The sequence below is a fragment of the Silurus meridionalis genome, chromosome 3 (genome assembly GCF_014805685.1).
Source record: "Silurus meridionalis isolate SWU-2019-XX chromosome 3, ASM1480568v1, whole genome shotgun sequence".
Taxonomy (NCBI): Eukaryota; Metazoa; Chordata; class Actinopteri; order Siluriformes; family Siluridae; genus Silurus; species Silurus meridionalis.
The window spans coordinates 32,406,074-32,423,952 of NC_060886.1; the positions used below are offsets into that span (position 1 = coordinate 32,406,074).

General features: G+C 36.7%; 4 non-coding genes across 4 annotated transcripts; 2 read left to right on the forward strand and 2 right to left on the reverse strand.

Moving 5' to 3' along the window:
• The first annotated feature begins 3,299 nt into the window (after positions 1-3,299).
• Positions 3,300-3,372, forward strand: trnak-uuu. The gene has a single exon. It is a non-coding gene; the product is annotated as a tRNA-Lys (tRNA).
• A 4,207-nt stretch (positions 3,373-7,579) lies between these two features.
• Positions 7,580-7,661, reverse strand: trnas-uga. The gene has a single exon. It is a non-coding gene; the product is annotated as a tRNA-Ser (tRNA).
• A 4,263-nt stretch (positions 7,662-11,924) lies between these two features.
• trnal-caa lies at positions 11,925-12,035 on the reverse strand. The gene is made up of 2 exons: positions 11,998-12,035; positions 11,925-11,970 (listed from the first exon to the last, which is right to left on the reverse strand). It is a non-coding gene; the product is annotated as a tRNA-Leu (tRNA).
• A 4,113-nt stretch (positions 12,036-16,148) lies between these two features.
• trnal-uag lies at positions 16,149-16,230 on the forward strand. The gene has a single exon. It is a non-coding gene; the product is annotated as a tRNA-Leu (tRNA).
• The last annotated feature ends 1,649 nt before the right edge of the window (positions 16,231-17,879 follow it).

Sequence of the window (17,879 nt, forward strand, 5' to 3'; positions counted from 1 at the left end):
CCAAAATATTTCAGTATCAAACAAGCAACAGGAGACTTGAACACGCAAATGTAGAAGACATATTTCGTTTGCGGTTTAATTATCTACGGGGTTGACTTAAAATAGTTCTGCTGCAGTGTTAAAGAGCTGTGTTCTGTCAGAACAATCTGTGGGAAATTTGTAAGAAACGAAGATCACAAACATAGTAGGCAAGATTTTAACATGGTGCAGGAAAACCCCAATGGATTTCAAATCCGTCGCCTTACCCACTTAACCATGACTACGCAAGGTTCTGCCTTAAGGCCACTGTGGCTTGCGTGCATCAAAGGGAAACCAATGGCAATTTTTCTGTTTGGCTCTCACACACCACAGATGTAGACTAGTTTACGAAGTCAACAATAAGCAGTCAGAAGGCAACAAGAGTTTGGGGTTAGCATGGATGAGACAGAGGGAGTCAGTGATGTAAACATGACTGAGAACAGAGACATTCCTGATCATCATCATCTTTTCTCTGCTTGTGTTCTATATGGTTGTTGTTCAGCCTGCATACATTCATTATGTAACAAAATTTTTAATTCGTTTTTTTGTATAAAACATTTCTGTTTGATCATTTTTAATTAAAATATAAATAAAACAATAAATAAATAAATAAATATAGAAGAGCCGAAATTAATCCTCCAGTGCAACACACGTTTATTCACCATGTCTTTTCTTTCTCAGCTATAAAAATAGATAGATAGATAGATAGATAGATAGATAGATAGATAGATAGATAGATAGATAGATAGTAGATAGATAGATAGACAGACAGACAGACAGACAGACAGACAGACAGACAGACAGACAGACAGACAGACAGACAGACAGACAGCATGGTAGATAGGAAAGACAAGCAGTCAGAAAGGCATTCAGAAAAAAATATAAACCTGACAGGCAGATAGATAGACAAAAAGGCGGACAAACAGATGGCTGGGTGGATAGACAGATAGACAGACAGACTTTAACTTAAGTAATATTTGAAAAGTACCAGACTCAAGGTTCAATACATTCCAGGAAACTGAGTGTTCTGGTCTCCACATGGAGGTGTGGGTTCAAATCCCACTTCTGACAGTAACTTTATTTTCATTAGAAATCAAAACAATAATGAAATAATTATTCCCCTTTGTATTTCAAACACAGACATACAGAATAAACAAGTAGATGGTTACCTAATAGTGGGAAAGACAGACAAAAAAACAGCCAGAAAATAAAATACAGACTAATACAGACTAGCAGGAAGATGGATATATAAATTAGACAGATCGATAGGAAAAACCCAGCCAATAGGGTTGCACAAGCCAGTGCACTCTTAGTGCCGGTCCCAATCACTATTACTGGTGAAGGGAGAGAGGTAGCTGATATGATGGAGAGGAGAAAGGTACATATGTTGTGTGTTCAGGAGACCAAGTAAAAAGGGAGTAAGGCTCGTTAGTAAAAACAGGTATGTAGTTCCTTGTTATTGATGTGTTCTGCCTACACAAATTCATTCCATTGAAGATGCATCTAAAATCGATGATTGATGTTTAGACCTAATATGTATGTCATATGCACCTTTTTTTATTTAATCTATTTTTGAACATAACACATACAATTTACACTTTATATAATAATAATTATATTTTTGCTGAGATTACCCGACAATTTGAGAAAATTCATTGTTTTTGTTATCGTTCTAAAAAAAAAAAATAAATTATATCAGAGTAACACTGACCTCAAAACAAGTGAATGTTTTCTTCAAATGCACTGTAGAGTGTCTTATCTGTATCCATCAATGTTCCCTGACCAGCCTTGAACGATACACTGATTGATTGATTGTTCTTCCTTGGGAAGTGTTCACCTGTTTGGTGACAGGGGGCGCTGCAGCGCTGCTCAGAAAATACAGAGACTCTGTACAGTAAAACCCCGTTGTACGAGCATAATTGGTTCTTGAAAATTGCTCGCAGGTCCATTTGCTCGTACGTTCAAACTGATTTTCTCCATAAGAATGAATGTAAAAGCGATTTAATCCGTTCCGAGATCACATTCGATCGCTTATTTCTGCACTTAAAAAGTATTTGTAGCCTATTTTAACAAACAAATACACCGCAAATTACCGTAATGTAAACATAATTGAACACTTACTCATGTGGTAGTGGTTGATTGCGAGTGTGAGATGCGTACCACGCTCGTAACCTTCTCGGTTTCCATGGTAATTCTATTTACTTTCCCTTTCACAGCACCATCACTGATTTTCTTGGGAGACATTTTTCAAGATTTCTAGTGAAATAAAAATATAACACAAAAAAAAAATTTATGTTTTTGCTGCACTGAACAACGAGAGCGACCGAGTGATACGTCATCATCTAAGCGACTGATGCTTCACTCCGCCGAAAACGGGGAACCTGCAGCATGGGTTTGCTCGTGGCTTCGAAATTTGCTCGTGAAATAGGGTAAAATTTTGCAAGCAAGGTCGCTCGTATCTCCGTTTGCTCGTACTATAGGTTGTTTGTACAATGGGGTTTTACTGTACTACATTTTCTATATACTTTGTAACATAAAGACGCAGTCTTGCACTTCAACGACGAAACGACGTCATCGCACAATGATGTCACGGTGTTACTTAGCAACTTTTAGAAGGATATCAATTTATAATCCATCACAGTTTTAAAATAAAGATACATTTTAATTTCCCTTTGACTGATCATCTCAGTTCATCTCCTCCAAGTCCTTTAGCGAGTCAAACCTGACAAAGCTTAAGAACATGTTATAGGAGGGTTATAATATAGTAATGTTAATTTGATGAGACAGACTCCACTTTGGACAAATTCAGTCTCCACATTAGACAATCAAAGATAGAACAGCTGCTAAAAGAGGCCACAAAGCAAGAGCGCTGCAACCATGACCTCGACGTGATTTGAACACACAACGTTCGGATCTGAAATCAGATGCGCTAACGTTGTGCCAAAAGGTCAGAGTTGCTGCAGGAACCTGCCTCATGGCACAGAGTTGGCTTTGCATGTTTCTCGTCACGGTTGTAATGACAAATGGAGTCTGATGGTCACGTTGCAGGCTCTGACATTTTCCGCATTTGAAGTCCCTGATTGTTGGTGTAATTAAGATTCAAGAGTTAGTTTTCATATGTACAGGAAACAATCTGTTACACCATACAGTGAAATAATGAACTTAGTGTCAGTCATTTGTTCTGTGATGAAATGTTAAGTTTGTTTTCAAGTTTGTTTTTTTTGCACAGAGACAAGTATTTTATTGAGCCTAGGTGTCGCAACAGCAGACATGTGAGCAGAGCCCGGATAGCTCAGTCGGTAGAGCATCAGACTTTTAATCTGAGGGTCCAGGGTTCAAGTCCCTGTTCGGGCGTTAAAAAGCTAACGGTTGTTGGTTCTTAATGGTGGAAAATCAAAAGTTTGTCTGAATCTTCCCTTAATGTCAAAATTCCATGACTCTTCCTCTGACATTCCAGATGTTTTCCTATCTTACCCATACATGAGTAAATAATGGTTTAGTCTCAGTGTGGTAAGCATCCTTTATGGTGTTCATTTTGACCAACAAATGGCTCTGACAATAGTCGTCTGTTTGAACCCAAAAGATATTCCCATGATCCTCCCATGCAAATAACATTGGTTTAAACATACTTTAACGGTGACATTATTTGACGTGTCACTGAAACTTGAATTGTGAATACATAGGGTTGTTTTTTACTCTGGACAGGCAACACAGAAGATGCTGTGGGTTTACAGAATAATTCACGAGTCACTGTTATATGAACAATAAAACATTTTATTTTTGATTACCGGAAAAACTACAAAGTTGTCAAATAATAAATTATAATAGATGCAAACACACAAAGGTACAAATAATATTTCAAAATTATGTATATTTTAGCAAAGAAGGCACAGGTATTGCATTTGTATTTTTGTTATTATTAATAAATCTGATTAAACATTTCAGGAGTTTATTTTCTGTATGTGGTTTGATTTATCGGTTGTGGTGAGGGTTTTTGTGTGTGTGTGTGTGTGTGTGTGTGTGTGTGTGTGTGTGTGTGTGTGTGAGTTTTAGCCTGTGCATCTCCCGGGATCTGATGTTTTAGGTGCCACCCAGTAAACTGCAGTGGATCCAGTAGAATGGGGAGTAATACAATCAGAGACACAGGGTTTATTTTTTTAATGTTTATGTGCCAATGTAGCTTTCAAAATTACCCAAAAAAAACAATGCCAATGTCTCTGTGGTGCAATCTGTCAGTGCGTTTGGCTGTTAACTGAAAGGTTGGTGGTTCGAGGCCCCTCAGGGACGTGATAGTGGCTTTTGTTAGACACCAAGTGCTGCCGTGCTGCACACCAACCTGAGCTGAGAGCAAGTGGAGGAACGAGTGACTGTTACTGGGTGGTGCGTCTTAGAAAAAGGCTTCCTGGTTTGAACAAGTTTAATACAAAACTAACTTTAAAAATCAATATGATAAAAAATAAAAATGCTCCTGAATCCTGCATGTACACAAAACAGACCAATGAATCCCATTTAAAATGCTTTCAGTGATTCTACATCCTGCGTCTGATCTACACTGTGTGACCAAATGTATTGGGACACGTGACTTTTCCACGCCACATCAGTAAAGAGCTCCGTTTAGTCTAAATTTGACTAAAAAATAAAGAACAATGTTTCCAGAAATGTTGCAGTGAGCAGAAATGGACCTTTCGGCTAATGGTGTAGGAGACATCATCATTAGCCTCATGCTAGCCGGGTTTGCTAGCGCTGTTTTTGTGTTAACTAGTTTCTTAGAATATTTAATTGAAAGTTGACCAAAACCAAATACATTCGACAGACACTTATATTGTGTTTATAACTCACTAAATGTAGAATATTTAGACTGAGGATGAAGACTATTAAAGCTAAGATTAGTTAGCCGGCTAGTTAGCCTAGCTCAGTGGTTCTCAAAGCGTGGGCCCTCTAGTGGAGAATAACGATATGACAGGTGGGGCGCAATGAACGGCAGGATTTATTTATTTATTTATTTGTTCTTCATTAATACATTTCACTATGAATAAAGTTCATACACACAAAGCAGCACAAACAATGTTGTGAAAATCTATTCAATGGATAAATGTGTGACATTGATCACAAAAAACAAGCAAACAGGTAATTCAGCACAAGCAGACAAAAAAACGTAGATGGTAGGAGCAATAAACCAAAAATTCATCTTAAAAGAACATATAATTGTGGTTTGTGTTATCCTGTTCCTTTTGCCACATCTTATTTTTGAAACTTTTTAGATGTTGCTAAACTGAATATTAAATACAGATCTCATCTCAATATTAAACATGACTTGAGAGTGACAGTATCAAGTCTACAACTCAGTTGTTAAAAGATGTATGAAATGCATTTCCTCTATTTTACACAGATTGCAAAGTGACAGAAAGGCAAAGTGATAACACAATTACACCTTTCTTTTCTCTATTTTTGTTTTTGATGCTAGTTGATGATCATTTAGAATTGGTTAGTTTAATAAATTATAAATTTTTCAACTTGAAGTATTTTATTATACTTTTTTGAGGTGACAGAGGACAAGTGGGTTTAAAAATCCACCCCTCTGAAGTGGTAAATGGCAGAAAAAGATTGAGAATCACTGCTAAAAAACACAAACAGAAGTCACATTAGTACAGAATGGAGCATAAAGCACGTCCGGATAGTGCCGCTAGAGGGCAGTGTGAGACTGAGAGTTGAGGATGTGAGCTGTGTGAAGCTGGGATCAATAGTCTGTTAAGGGGTGGAAAGAGGGAAAAAGAAGGGAAAGAAGAAAAAACAGGAAAAAGAGAAAGAAAAAATTGAAAAATGGAAGAAAAAAGAAAAGGTAATGGAAACATGTCTTGCACATTTCTTATGGTTGTTGGCAGATTGATGTATATATTTTATAGCAAACTGCCTTTTGTGCTTCCCAGAGAGAATCTCTGATGTGAATGATGCTGGTTCGAATCCCTCAATAGTACACACAAATACTGATGATGTGAATAAAAATACATCACTTGTCACTCATGTTCATTAATATCTTTGTGATTTGACTGATTTATTTTACTGGAAATTCCAATAAAGTGCATAAAATGCATGTTTATTTCTTTTGTTAATGTACTTATTTAACCTTTAACACTTTTTTAACAAAAGTCTCTTTTTCATTATATGTGACATGTTCTGTATTTATCTTTTATATTTATATTCTACTTAATAATAATAATAATAATAATAATAATAATAATAATAATAATGAAGATGATAATGGGTTCAGCAGGTTCACAGAATAATTCACGAGTCACTGTTCTATAAACAATAAAACATTTTATTTTTAATTACTGAAAATGCTACAATATTACACATCAATGTATATATTAATAAAGGTTATTTAACAATAGATATAATCAAGTACAAAGATTTAAAAAATGATAATAATTGGGTCTGAAACAACAACCTAATGATAAATAACTATAGATTATAATAGTAGTAAATCCACAAAAATAAATGGTAAAATAATATCAAGTCTCTGAGTGACTCAAAACACCAGGAAGAAATGGTTAAAGGAGCAGAACTGGAAGAAACAGCAGGTCTGGATGCAGATGAAGGACTGGCTGAAGGAGATGAACTTTGACTACCAGGCTGTAAAGACACATATTGTATATTATGAACTTAAGCATAATAATGATGATGATAATGACATATGAAGATCTTTTTAAATTACAGGAATCTGCATTGGTACATTTACATTAGGTTTGGCTGCTGAATTGTTGCTGAAGGATTCACCAAACCGTGACTTTGTAAAATCATGTAAAATCACACGTGCTGGAAATGTAAAGATCTGATTTCCCTTTTGAAGAAAACACAAATAATCTTCTATTTAATAAAAGACAATATGACTATAAAAGGCTTTAGGGAAGTTCCAGAGATAATTGCGTGTGGAGTAAATACTGAAATATGAAACTAATGAATGAGCAGTGATAATGTAAGTGCAGGCTGTATAATGGTGGGGGTGGAGGTAGAGGGCACTACAGCAGTAGGAGTGGAGTAAAGCAGGTGGAACACTTGCAGCAGGTGGAACACTTACGACCTGGTAAAAGAACAATAAAGAGTGTGGAAAACAGGTTTTATTTACCTTTTAGCCTTGGTATTTTTTACAGATGTAAATAAGAAGAAACATTGCAAAATCTAACATTCACACATTAATATGTTTAATTCACAATCATCTCTGTACACTAGTGAGAGTCTGAGGGCAGAAGTCAAGTGATATGAAACATATTCTTTTGAAACAAGAAGTTTCACAAAAACTTTTTGAACCTTTTTGATCTTGTAGAAAGCACAAGATGAATCATGTTTCCTAAAGAGATAATGTGAGTTCTAATGGACTTCCTCCTCGTCCCAGCAAAACAACTTTCACCTCAAGTAAAACAGATTATGTTTGTTTCTAACATTTCTTCTATGCTGAAACACTTCTGTACACCGTTCACGTCACACAGTAAAGACTTAACAATAAACTACTATCACACACAGTAAAGACTTAACAATAAACTACTATCACACATTGATGAAACGCTGTGAGCAAGATTTGAACCTGCGTGGGGAAACCCCATTGGATTTCAAGTCCAACGCCTTAACCACTCGGCCATCACAGCGGTGATGAAGTTTGCTGCAATGTCTTGACTTGTCTACAATTTCACCTAAAAAGAAACATTTAGAATTGAAAGTGTCTCTGACAGACTTTGGCACTTTTCTCACCATTAAACACAAGACAGTTTGAGTCCCATTGAGTTTTCCTGCTGAGGACAGCACAATTCTTTAAGCACAAAAGAAGTGCAGATAATCCAGTTTCCAACATATTTGCTATACAGGGTTCACTTCCTCTTGAACTTCATTGTACCCTTAGCAATATGTGGGTTTATACAACACATTTACTGAGAGCTAAAACCCCATTAGATTTCGAGTCTAATGCCTTTACCTCTCGGGCCATCACAGCAGCAGATATTGTCTTTTATATTTTATATATCGTTTTTCAACAGGAACGTAACTACACGTGTCAGCACGTTAAAAACCTCACTTTTGCGGAACAGGACGGCGAGCTCTCAGTCGAAAAATCAGACCTCAAACATCATTTTTGCAAACACCTTCCGAACTGCACTGACTCAAGAACAAACCCTCAAAGCATTTTCCCCAGACGCACCACCTGCCAGCAACAATCACTCAGTCCTCCGCTTATGTTCAGTAGAGATGATCATGAAGCTCAGCAGCACTTTAGAGTCTAACTAAAGCCACCACAGGTCTGGATGGGTTTGAACTACTGACATTATGAATAAGAGGCCATTGCAGTAATCGATTGCGGCACAGAGACCTGTCTTTGGAGTCTCCTTTAGTTTTTTGGATAAACCACATTCGGCTCTGGTTATTCTTAAACTGCCAGTCAGTAGCTGGCGTGTGTTTTGCATGAAGTCCATGTGACGTGGAGAATTAAATGATGTGCTCGGCGTAGAGCGTGAGATTCTTAATCTCAGCGTATTTAATTCCTTCCCCACATTGGGCAATAAAAAGTTTTGCACTGGTGCACTGAGATGGCAAAGGTTTCTATTCATATTGGTGACACCTTTCTGACGAGCACCGCCGAATCTGGTCGTCCTTATTAAGCCGTTCAAAAAACTTTTTTCCAATTACAAGGTTTTTTTTCCAAGTTAACTTCAGACCCACAACATGGTTACCGGTGGAGGCACCAGAAATGTTGGATGTTTACGAGAAAAAGTCAGAGTTCATTTATAATTTTTTATTTATATATTTGTATTTGCATTTTGATGTAATATGCCAATTGAATGCTCTAAATGGGTTTAGTTTTCACAGAGTGCAATTTAAGCAATAAAAATGTTTGTCTAAAAAGGAAACAAATTACTTGTTCATTTTAAGAGACCCGTCTTATATCCAATTACTCAAATAAACGATTGAGTAATTGGTAGAAACTTGATTACTAAAATAATTCCCAAATTATAACTACTAAATATAGTGTGTGTTTGTGTGTGTGTGTGTGTGTGTGTGTGTGTGTGTGTGTGTGTGTGTGTGTGTTGTTATGTAGTGTCCTTGTAGATCTGGACTTTACTCACAGATGCTGAAGAAGCTTTAACTGGATTTTAAACTTTACTGGTTTCTCCTCCACAGCTGGAACTTGAGCTGCAGCTGGTTTCTCCTCCACAGCTGGAACTTGAGCTGGATGTGGGTGGACTCTGGATGTGGTGGTTCCTCTCAGTCTCACGCTCCTTATGAGATTAAAGTGTTGATGGAGCTGTAACACAACAGAGACACTGCTCTTACACACTGCTGTTAGTCTTTATGCCGACACCAGCAAAATTACCCCCTGATGCTGACTGAAATCCCCTCATATGACCAAACTCACACTTTATATTAATCTGAGGGTCCAGGGTTCAAGTCCCTGTTCGGGCATTAAAAAGCCAACGGCTTTCTGATTCTTGGTGGTGGGAAAATCCAAAGCTTGTTTGAATCTTCCCTTGACGTCAAAATTTTATGAGATTTTTTTTCTTGCACAGAGTACAGGCTCTGACATTTCTACATGCTTTACAAGTCTTACCCATACATTAGCAAATTATGGTTTAGTCTCACTGTGGTAAGCATCCTTTATGGTGTTCATTTTAACCAACCAATGGCTCTGACAATAGTCGTCTTTGTTTGAACCCAAAAGATATTGCCATGATCCTCCCATGCAAATATCATTAGTTTAAACATACTTTGACTGTGACATTATTTGAGGTGTCACTGAAACTTGAATTGTGAATACATCTTAGTCACTATTTGCAGAGTTATCTTTTTTTCAGCTAGAGCAAATTGACAAAGTTTGGTAACATGTTATAGGAGGGTTATAATGTACTAATGTTTATTTGATGAGACAGACTACACTTTGGACAAATTCAAAGTCTCCACATTGGACAATGAAAGATAGAGCAGCTGCTAATAAAGGCCAAAAGGAAGAGTCCAGCAACCATGACCTCGACGTGATTCGAACACGCAGCCTTTTAAGGTGCTTTTTATGTGAGTTATACATAGTCACATTTTTCAACTTGCCTGCTTCCTTGAATACTGCTGTTGGACATGAAAAAGGGGATAACCTTCATGGTGGGCGTCTTGCAAAAAAGGCACATTAAACTATTGGAAAAAGCTTCAAGAAACTCCTGAGATTCGCCCTCTGAGCAAGCACAGAGACAAGTATTTTATTGAGGCCAGGTGTCGCAACTGTTGTAGGTTCGAAGCAGGTACCTGAGCAGAGCCCGGATTGCTCAGTCAGTAGAGCATCAGACGTTTAAACACGTTCCTATTTTGTCTGTTCAGTGTCTATCATTGATCTTTATGATGTGTGTATGTAAGGTACACAGAAAGTCTTTGTGTGGGTTCACACATCTCTGGTTACTATGTTTTCTTACCCAATCAGGAACAGTATTAGCTCAGGTTTTTTCAGTGTGTATATATATACTTGGCTGTTATCTGCAATAAACTGAAGAAGAACATATGCTGCATTCTGTGTGCTGTGTGATTCTTCCCTGATCAGAAAAGACACCACGGACATCGTAGATCGTATGGAAAACCTCTCCAAGAATAAAGTTTTTGTTCAGGCATGATAAAAATCTAACAATATCTAAAAGATCAGTAAAAGAAAGGATGCGTGAAAAAATGTGTGTTGCGTTAAAGGTTTTTAATTTCGCCTTTTTTTATAATATTTATTTATATATATTTGTAATAGAAATAGAGAAATGCATACTGCATTAATTGCACTTTAATAAAATTAGTGTTGTTAAAATGAGTTTAGGTTATAGTTTTATTAACACGTTTATTTAGAAAGTTTTTTTTAAATAAAGGACATTATATAAAGGTCAACCCAAAGTTGTTAAGCTTTCTTCATGAGCCATTTATACTTTTGCATTTGTTTTGTAGAATCTGTACAAAAACACAGAATTTGGCTTAATTTCAAAACACCAGGAAAACTGTAATGCGAGGAAAATGCACAAGAATCTGTATTTCTTGACTTTAGGTAAAAACAAAGAAAGCTGATCTGCTGCAGGCACTTGGTGACGGCTGGAGGAACGGGCTTTGTGAGGTCTTTTTTCCATGATTCCAAAGCGTTCAGAGCGACTTTGGGGTTGCTGGGTGCCAGATCACGAGTGGCATAAACCACTGCGAGCTGCATAAACCACTGCGAGCTGCAGCTCCCACGGCAAATCTGCACACAAAATCCATCATAAAATTAGGACTTGCTGAAGCACTTTCCTGTTGATAGAGAACTAAACATCAGAGAATAGAGATAAAGATTGATAAAGGACTTGTTTAATTAATCCTTTAGTGACCAGTTACACTTTTTGCCAGATCCTCGACTGATGCTGCCATGTTTTTCTGTACTTGTTTATTCTTTATGTCTGTGTTTGAAATACAAAGGGGAATAATTATTTCATTATTGTTTTGATTTCTAATGAAAATAAAGTCACTGTCAGAAGTGGGATTTGAACCCACGACTCCATGTGGAGACCAGAACACTCAGTTTCCTGGAAGGTATAGAAGCTTGAGTCTGGCACCTTTCATATATTACTCTGTCTGTCTTATATTTATACTTATGTCTTCTATCTATCTATCTATCTATCTATCTATCTATCTATCTATCTATCTATCTATCTATCTATCTATCTATCTATCTATCTATCTATCTATCCATCCATCTATCCATCCATCCATCCATCCATCCATCCATCCATTCATCTGCTGCTTGTCAGTATTAACTGTTATTTTCCGCTCTGTCTGTACCACTATTAGATAAACATCTACTTGTATCCTCTGTATTTCTTGTTTAAAAGACAAAGGAAACAATATTTTTTATATTTTTCTAATGAAAATAAAATTACTGTCGGAAGTGGGATTTGAACCCACGCCTCCATGTGGAGACAAGAAGACTCATATTCCTGGAAGGTATAGAACCTTGAGTCTGGCGCCTTAGACCGCTCGGCCATCCTGACATACAAGCCTGTGTTTCTTATCCCCTTAGTGGCTGAAAAAATTATTTTTACAAATTTCTGTCTACTTGTTTGTCTTATCTATCCTTCTATTTGTGTGTTTCTTATTTATGTAAGTCTTTTGTTTTTCTGTCTGAATGCCTATATACCTGCTCATTTTTCCTATCGATTAATATCTATCTATTTAATCTATCCATCTGCCTGCTTCCAGAGGCGGCAAAAGTACACACATCCTTCACTTAAGTAGAAGTACAGATATTCATGTTTTAAAAGACTCTGGTAAAAGTTGAAGTTCTGACTATACTTTTTTACTGAAGTTACAGTGAAGAAGTTTGGGCTTTGACATGTACTTAATTAGTAGTAAAGGCTTTGTTTTTACTTGTTTCAGTGTCACACTGGTAACTGGACCTCACATCATATTAATATTAGGGCTGTCAGTCGATTCAAATATTTAATCGCGCTGTTCTAAATGTGAAGAGAGATGACAGAGATGGCAGAAAGCGCCCCCTATCTGTTTTCTTTACTTTACAAAAGCACAGCATTTTGTTGTTATTATTATTGGGTACAAAAAAAAGTAGAGCCTTTACATATTTGAATGATGTGTTGCTCTGTTCGATCAAAAAAGACAGTAATTTATGTTTGTTTCGTTGTTATGAGAAAAAAATAGCACAAAACGTGCTGCCGTGTTTGCCGCCCCAGACAGTAAAATGTCGAATGTGCGCATCATGGCTGATTTCAGTGCTGATTTGAGACTTGGCGCATCAGTAAAACAAATGTTTTTGATGGATGTGCAGAATCGGGAAAACCTTCCGTAACCATGGCTGAGTGGATCAGCAGCACTTTTTTAAGTCAACACCGTAGATAATTAAACCATGAACGAAATACATCTGCTACTGTTGCATGTTCACCATATGGCCTAGACATGGTCACCAATGCAAGAAACGTCAAAGCCTGGCTGTCAGGATGGCTGAGCTTTTTAAGGAGCTGCGTTCAGGTTGCAGTCTCCTCTGGAGGTGTGGGTTTGAATCGCACTTCAGATAGGGGTGTACCTTCTTGGTCAATTTTTCTGAACTGAGCCCATGTGGAGGAAACTTGAGTTGTTATTGATACTGAAAAATGTTGGTAAAATTTCACTGTATAATAAAGACTCATCCAAATGCTTGAGCATGTCTTTAGACAAAAAGAGTCTATTTGACATCACTGGCTTGCACACTTGTTTTGTTATCATGATAGCTGAGCATGATCTCTCATTTAAACAGGATCTGGTTCCAGGAATGGCACAAAATTGTGCAACTGTGTGGCTAAATCTGTGTATAAATAAAGTGCAAAAGGGAAAAAAATGCAACATCCGTTTCGCTAGTATCCTGAGTTATTCAAGATATATATATATAGTTATTCAAGACCTTTTAACTTGTATTTTGAAAGAAGTATATGTGGATATTTTTAAGAAAGGAGAGTTGAATTAAAGAATGGGAATGGGCTTAATAAAATTGATATACAAGAAAAAAGGGGAGAAAACAGATCTTAAAAACTACAGACCAATCACTATGCTGAATACTGATTTTATCCAAAATCTTAGCCAACAGACTAAAGGAAGTAATGCTGAGCATAATTAAAACTAAACAAGTGTATGGTTTAAAAGGAAGAGATATAGCAGACACAGCAATTAGTATAAAAGATACGATAAGATACATGCGTGAGCAGAATAAAGATGGTTTTATTATCAGTTTAGACTTTGAGAAAGCGTTTGACAGGGTGGAACATAGTTTCTTATTTGACGTTTTAAAGAGGTTTGGGTTTGGAGAACATTTTATTAAATGGATTAGGATCTTATACAAAGGTGCAGTAACAAAAATTAAATGTAATGTGTTTTTAACACAGTGTTTTAAAATAACCAGATCAATAAGACAAGGATGCCGCTGTCAGCACTTTTATATTCTCTAATTGTGGAACCTTTAGGACTAACTATAAAACAAGAGCAAGGAATAAAAGGATTAGGCATCGAGGGAGAAAATAATAAAATATTTCAGTATGCGAGTGACACAACGCTATTGGTCAAAGATCTGGAGGGGTGAAAAAAGCAATGCAAATCATACAAAGTTCTGTAGGGATCAGGAGCCAAAATAAACGAGGATAAAATGGTATGTATGAGATTCAGAAGGGCGGCGGTTTTAATGGAGCATTTTACTTTTATGGAAGCAAAAGAAATAAAGATTTTAGGAGTTTAATTTGTGGAGGGATGAAAAGAAAGAATTGAATGACGGAGGGGTTGCCAGACTTTTATAAAGAACTCTTGAGGGCCTGGGGCACATTTTTATCTCATGTACATTTTAATCCACAAGGAAGAGAGAACATTTTAAATCAGCCTTTATTCTTAAACAATGGCATTTTAAATCAGGGTAAAGAGATATTCTTTAAGAAATGGTGGGATGTGGGTATTATGAAAGTAAGAGATGTTTTATATGAATTCAAAGAGGGTTTTTACCAACACAATACATTGTGGACATAATGGAGGAGGCAAAGGAGGATTTTAGCAGACAAGAAATAGAAAATAAATATGATGTAATCAAGAACTCTATACCTCAAGAATGGCTAAAAAGAATTGAAAACATGGAAGAGGGCCAAGAAGAAAAAGATGTGAATGTAAGTCTTGGGGGAAAAGTGTTTGCTTTTAAAACATGTTCTGTGAAAATGTTGCATTGCCTTTTTAGAGACGCTGTTTTTAAGAGACCTGTTGCAAATGAATATTGGTTGCGCACATTTAAAGATTTAAATGAAGACAGTATATGGAGGAATATGAAGGGATGAAACTGAATAAATACAAATAAAGTTGCAGAACTCAGAATATTTTATCCGACATAAGGCTATTTTTACAGATGCAATTAAAAAAAAAATTGGAATGGAACAGTCCGCTTCATGCAAAGTTTGTAATGATGATGCTGAGGGATTTTTACACCTGTTTCTATACTGTAAAGAATTAGAGGATTTTAATAGGAAATGTAAAACAATGATGGTAAAATTGAGAGGGGAAGATGATGATGATATGGAATGGAATAAGGTGATGATGTTGGGCTTTGAGAAGAAAAGAAAAACAAAACAATTCTGAATCTACTTGTGATGTTGATGAAGAGTACAATATGGGAAAGACGGGTGGTAGCAAAGAGAGAACAATTTTTAATGGATGTCTGGTTTGTTTTTAAAAGGAAATTTGAAAGGAATGTTGAATACTTGTTCTATTATTTTAAAGAAGATGGAAATATAGATGAATTTGACAAAGTTTTTACGCAGGAAGTCACTAAGGTTTTAAAAGATTCAGATTGAAGAATGTCATTTTAACAAAATGAAAAGAATGTCAAAATAATTGTGATTTTCATGCTCTGGGAGGTTGAGAGCCTTTTAACCTGATGTATTTTCACTTGGCAATGTATTCTCAAAAATAAAAAAAGTTAAGGGGATGGACTGCAAATCCATTGTGCTTTACACGCGTGGGTTCGAGTCCCACCCTTGTCACAAGGTAGTATCTTAAATTGCTGAATTATTGCAACTTCTAGCTTTGTTGCTATTTCTATCACAAGGCTTCAGGATATAATGCTTCTCAGTAAAGCCATACTTGACTGTTTAGAGGAAATTCCAAAGCTGTGTGGTTTGCGTAAGCATTGCGACATCTTGCCTCCAAAGGCTTTCCTAGGGATTGTTGCTCCCCTTCTTTCTTGCTGTCCACTTAAATGCCTCCAGTGGAATCAAGAGCCCAACTGAGACAACAAACCAAAATTTACCATTGGCAGACGACGCAAGTGTGCCGCTACCTTTAGAGGAATTTCTGAAGCTGTTTTTGTTGCTGTCTATTTTGTAAAGGTTGTCTGTTTCCATGATGGATCGTCGCAGCTGTGGCAAAACGACAGTGGCAAAAAAACTTGCTTCTGAATCCTGTTATTATATGTGGATGATTGTTGACAATCAGAGGGCAATGCAATGGACTGCCAATTCTGCACAGCCTGTTGTGTGTTTTTTTATTTCTTTGTTCTCAAACAAAAGTCTTTTGTTAAGCGTGTTTTGTGCATGCCGCAACAGCATCTCCTCCACAAGCTGGCAGTCCTATCTCGGAGTTTATCTACTGGTAGCGTGGCCGAGTGGTCTAAAGCGCTGGATTTAGGCTCCAGTCTCTTTGGAGGCGTGGGTTCGAATCCCACCGCTGCCACTTTATAAATTTGGTCAAATCTCCTTCCGTAAATACTGCAGAATTTAATCAGCGGGTCCAAAGCCTAGATCCATCGAGATCGAGGGTTGCTGTAAATGCTAGTCAAAAGGTGCTCGTTTTAGCTCTATGTTAAACAATCTCACGAGCTCTTGTCAAATAGAATACAAAGGTTATCCTGCACTGCACACAGTTTTTCTTTTAGTTTGTCAAGTTTAGCCTTCTTTAGTCAAAAAGTAATGATTTGTATTTATTTCTCAGAACAACCAGATAGGTCCAAAACACACATACTAAGCTTATTTTCAGAAAACAATAAAGGACTGGATTATGCAGATCAGTGTACTCTGTACAGCATTGTTGTAAAATCTGTCCTTTTCACTTGTTCACATTATGCAATACACTGATTTACTTTTATGTGACACTTTTCTTTCACAAATGCTGTAAATAAGAGTGTCATGGTTCATCAATGATCCATCTCCTAATTGAATTATTAATATAAAATGCCACTATCGAAACGATAAAATAAAGAATCTGAGGATACTAGCAGATTGACATTGCATTCTTTTCCCTTTGCACTTTATTTACACACAGATTTAGCCACACAGCTGCACACTTTTGTGCCATTCCTGGAACCAGATTCTGTTCAAATAAGAGACCATGCTTAGCTATCATGATAACAAAACAAGTGTTCAAGCCAGTAATGTCAAATGAAAGCTAGACTGGTGTGTCACAGCGAGGTTTCAACTATTTTTGTCCAAAGACATGCTCAAGCATTTGGATGAGTCTTAGATATTCAGTGAAATTTTGCCAAAATATTTCAGTATCAAACAAGCAACAGAAGACTTGAACACGCAAATGTAGCAGACGTATTTCGTTTGCGGTTTAATTATCTACGGGGTTGACTTAAAATAGTTCTGCTGCAGTGTTAAAGAGCTGTGTTCTGGCAGAACAAGCTGTGGGAAATGTGTAAGAAACAAACGTAGGCAAGATTTTAACATGGTGCAGGAAAACCCCAATGGATTTCAAATCCGTCACCTTACCCACTTAACCATGACTACACAAGGTTCTGCCTTAAGGCCACTGTGGCTTGCGTGCATCAAAGAGAAACCAATGGCAATCTTTCTGTTTGGCTCTCACACACCACAGATGTAGACTAGTTTACGAAGTCAACAATAAGCAGGCAGAAGGCAACAAGAGTTTGGGGTTAACATGAATGAGACAGAGGGAGTCAGTGATGTAAACATGACTGAGAACAGAGACATTCCTGATCATCATCTTTTCTCTGCTTGTGTTCTATATGTGGATCTTCTATGGTTGTTGTTCAGCCTGCATACATTTACTAGGTAACAAAATGTTTAATTAGTTTTTTTTGTATAAAACATTTCTGTTTGATCATTTTTAATTAAAATATAAATAAATAAATAAATAAATAAATAAATAAATAAATAAATAAATATAAAAGAGGCAAAATTAATCCTCCAGTGCAACACACGTTATGTAGATAGATAGATAGATAGATAGATAGATAGATAGATAGATAGATAGATAGATAGATAGATAGATAGATAGATAGACAGACAGACAGACAGACAGACAGACAGACAGACAGAGTAATATTTGAAAAGCACCAGACTCAAGGTTCAATACATTCC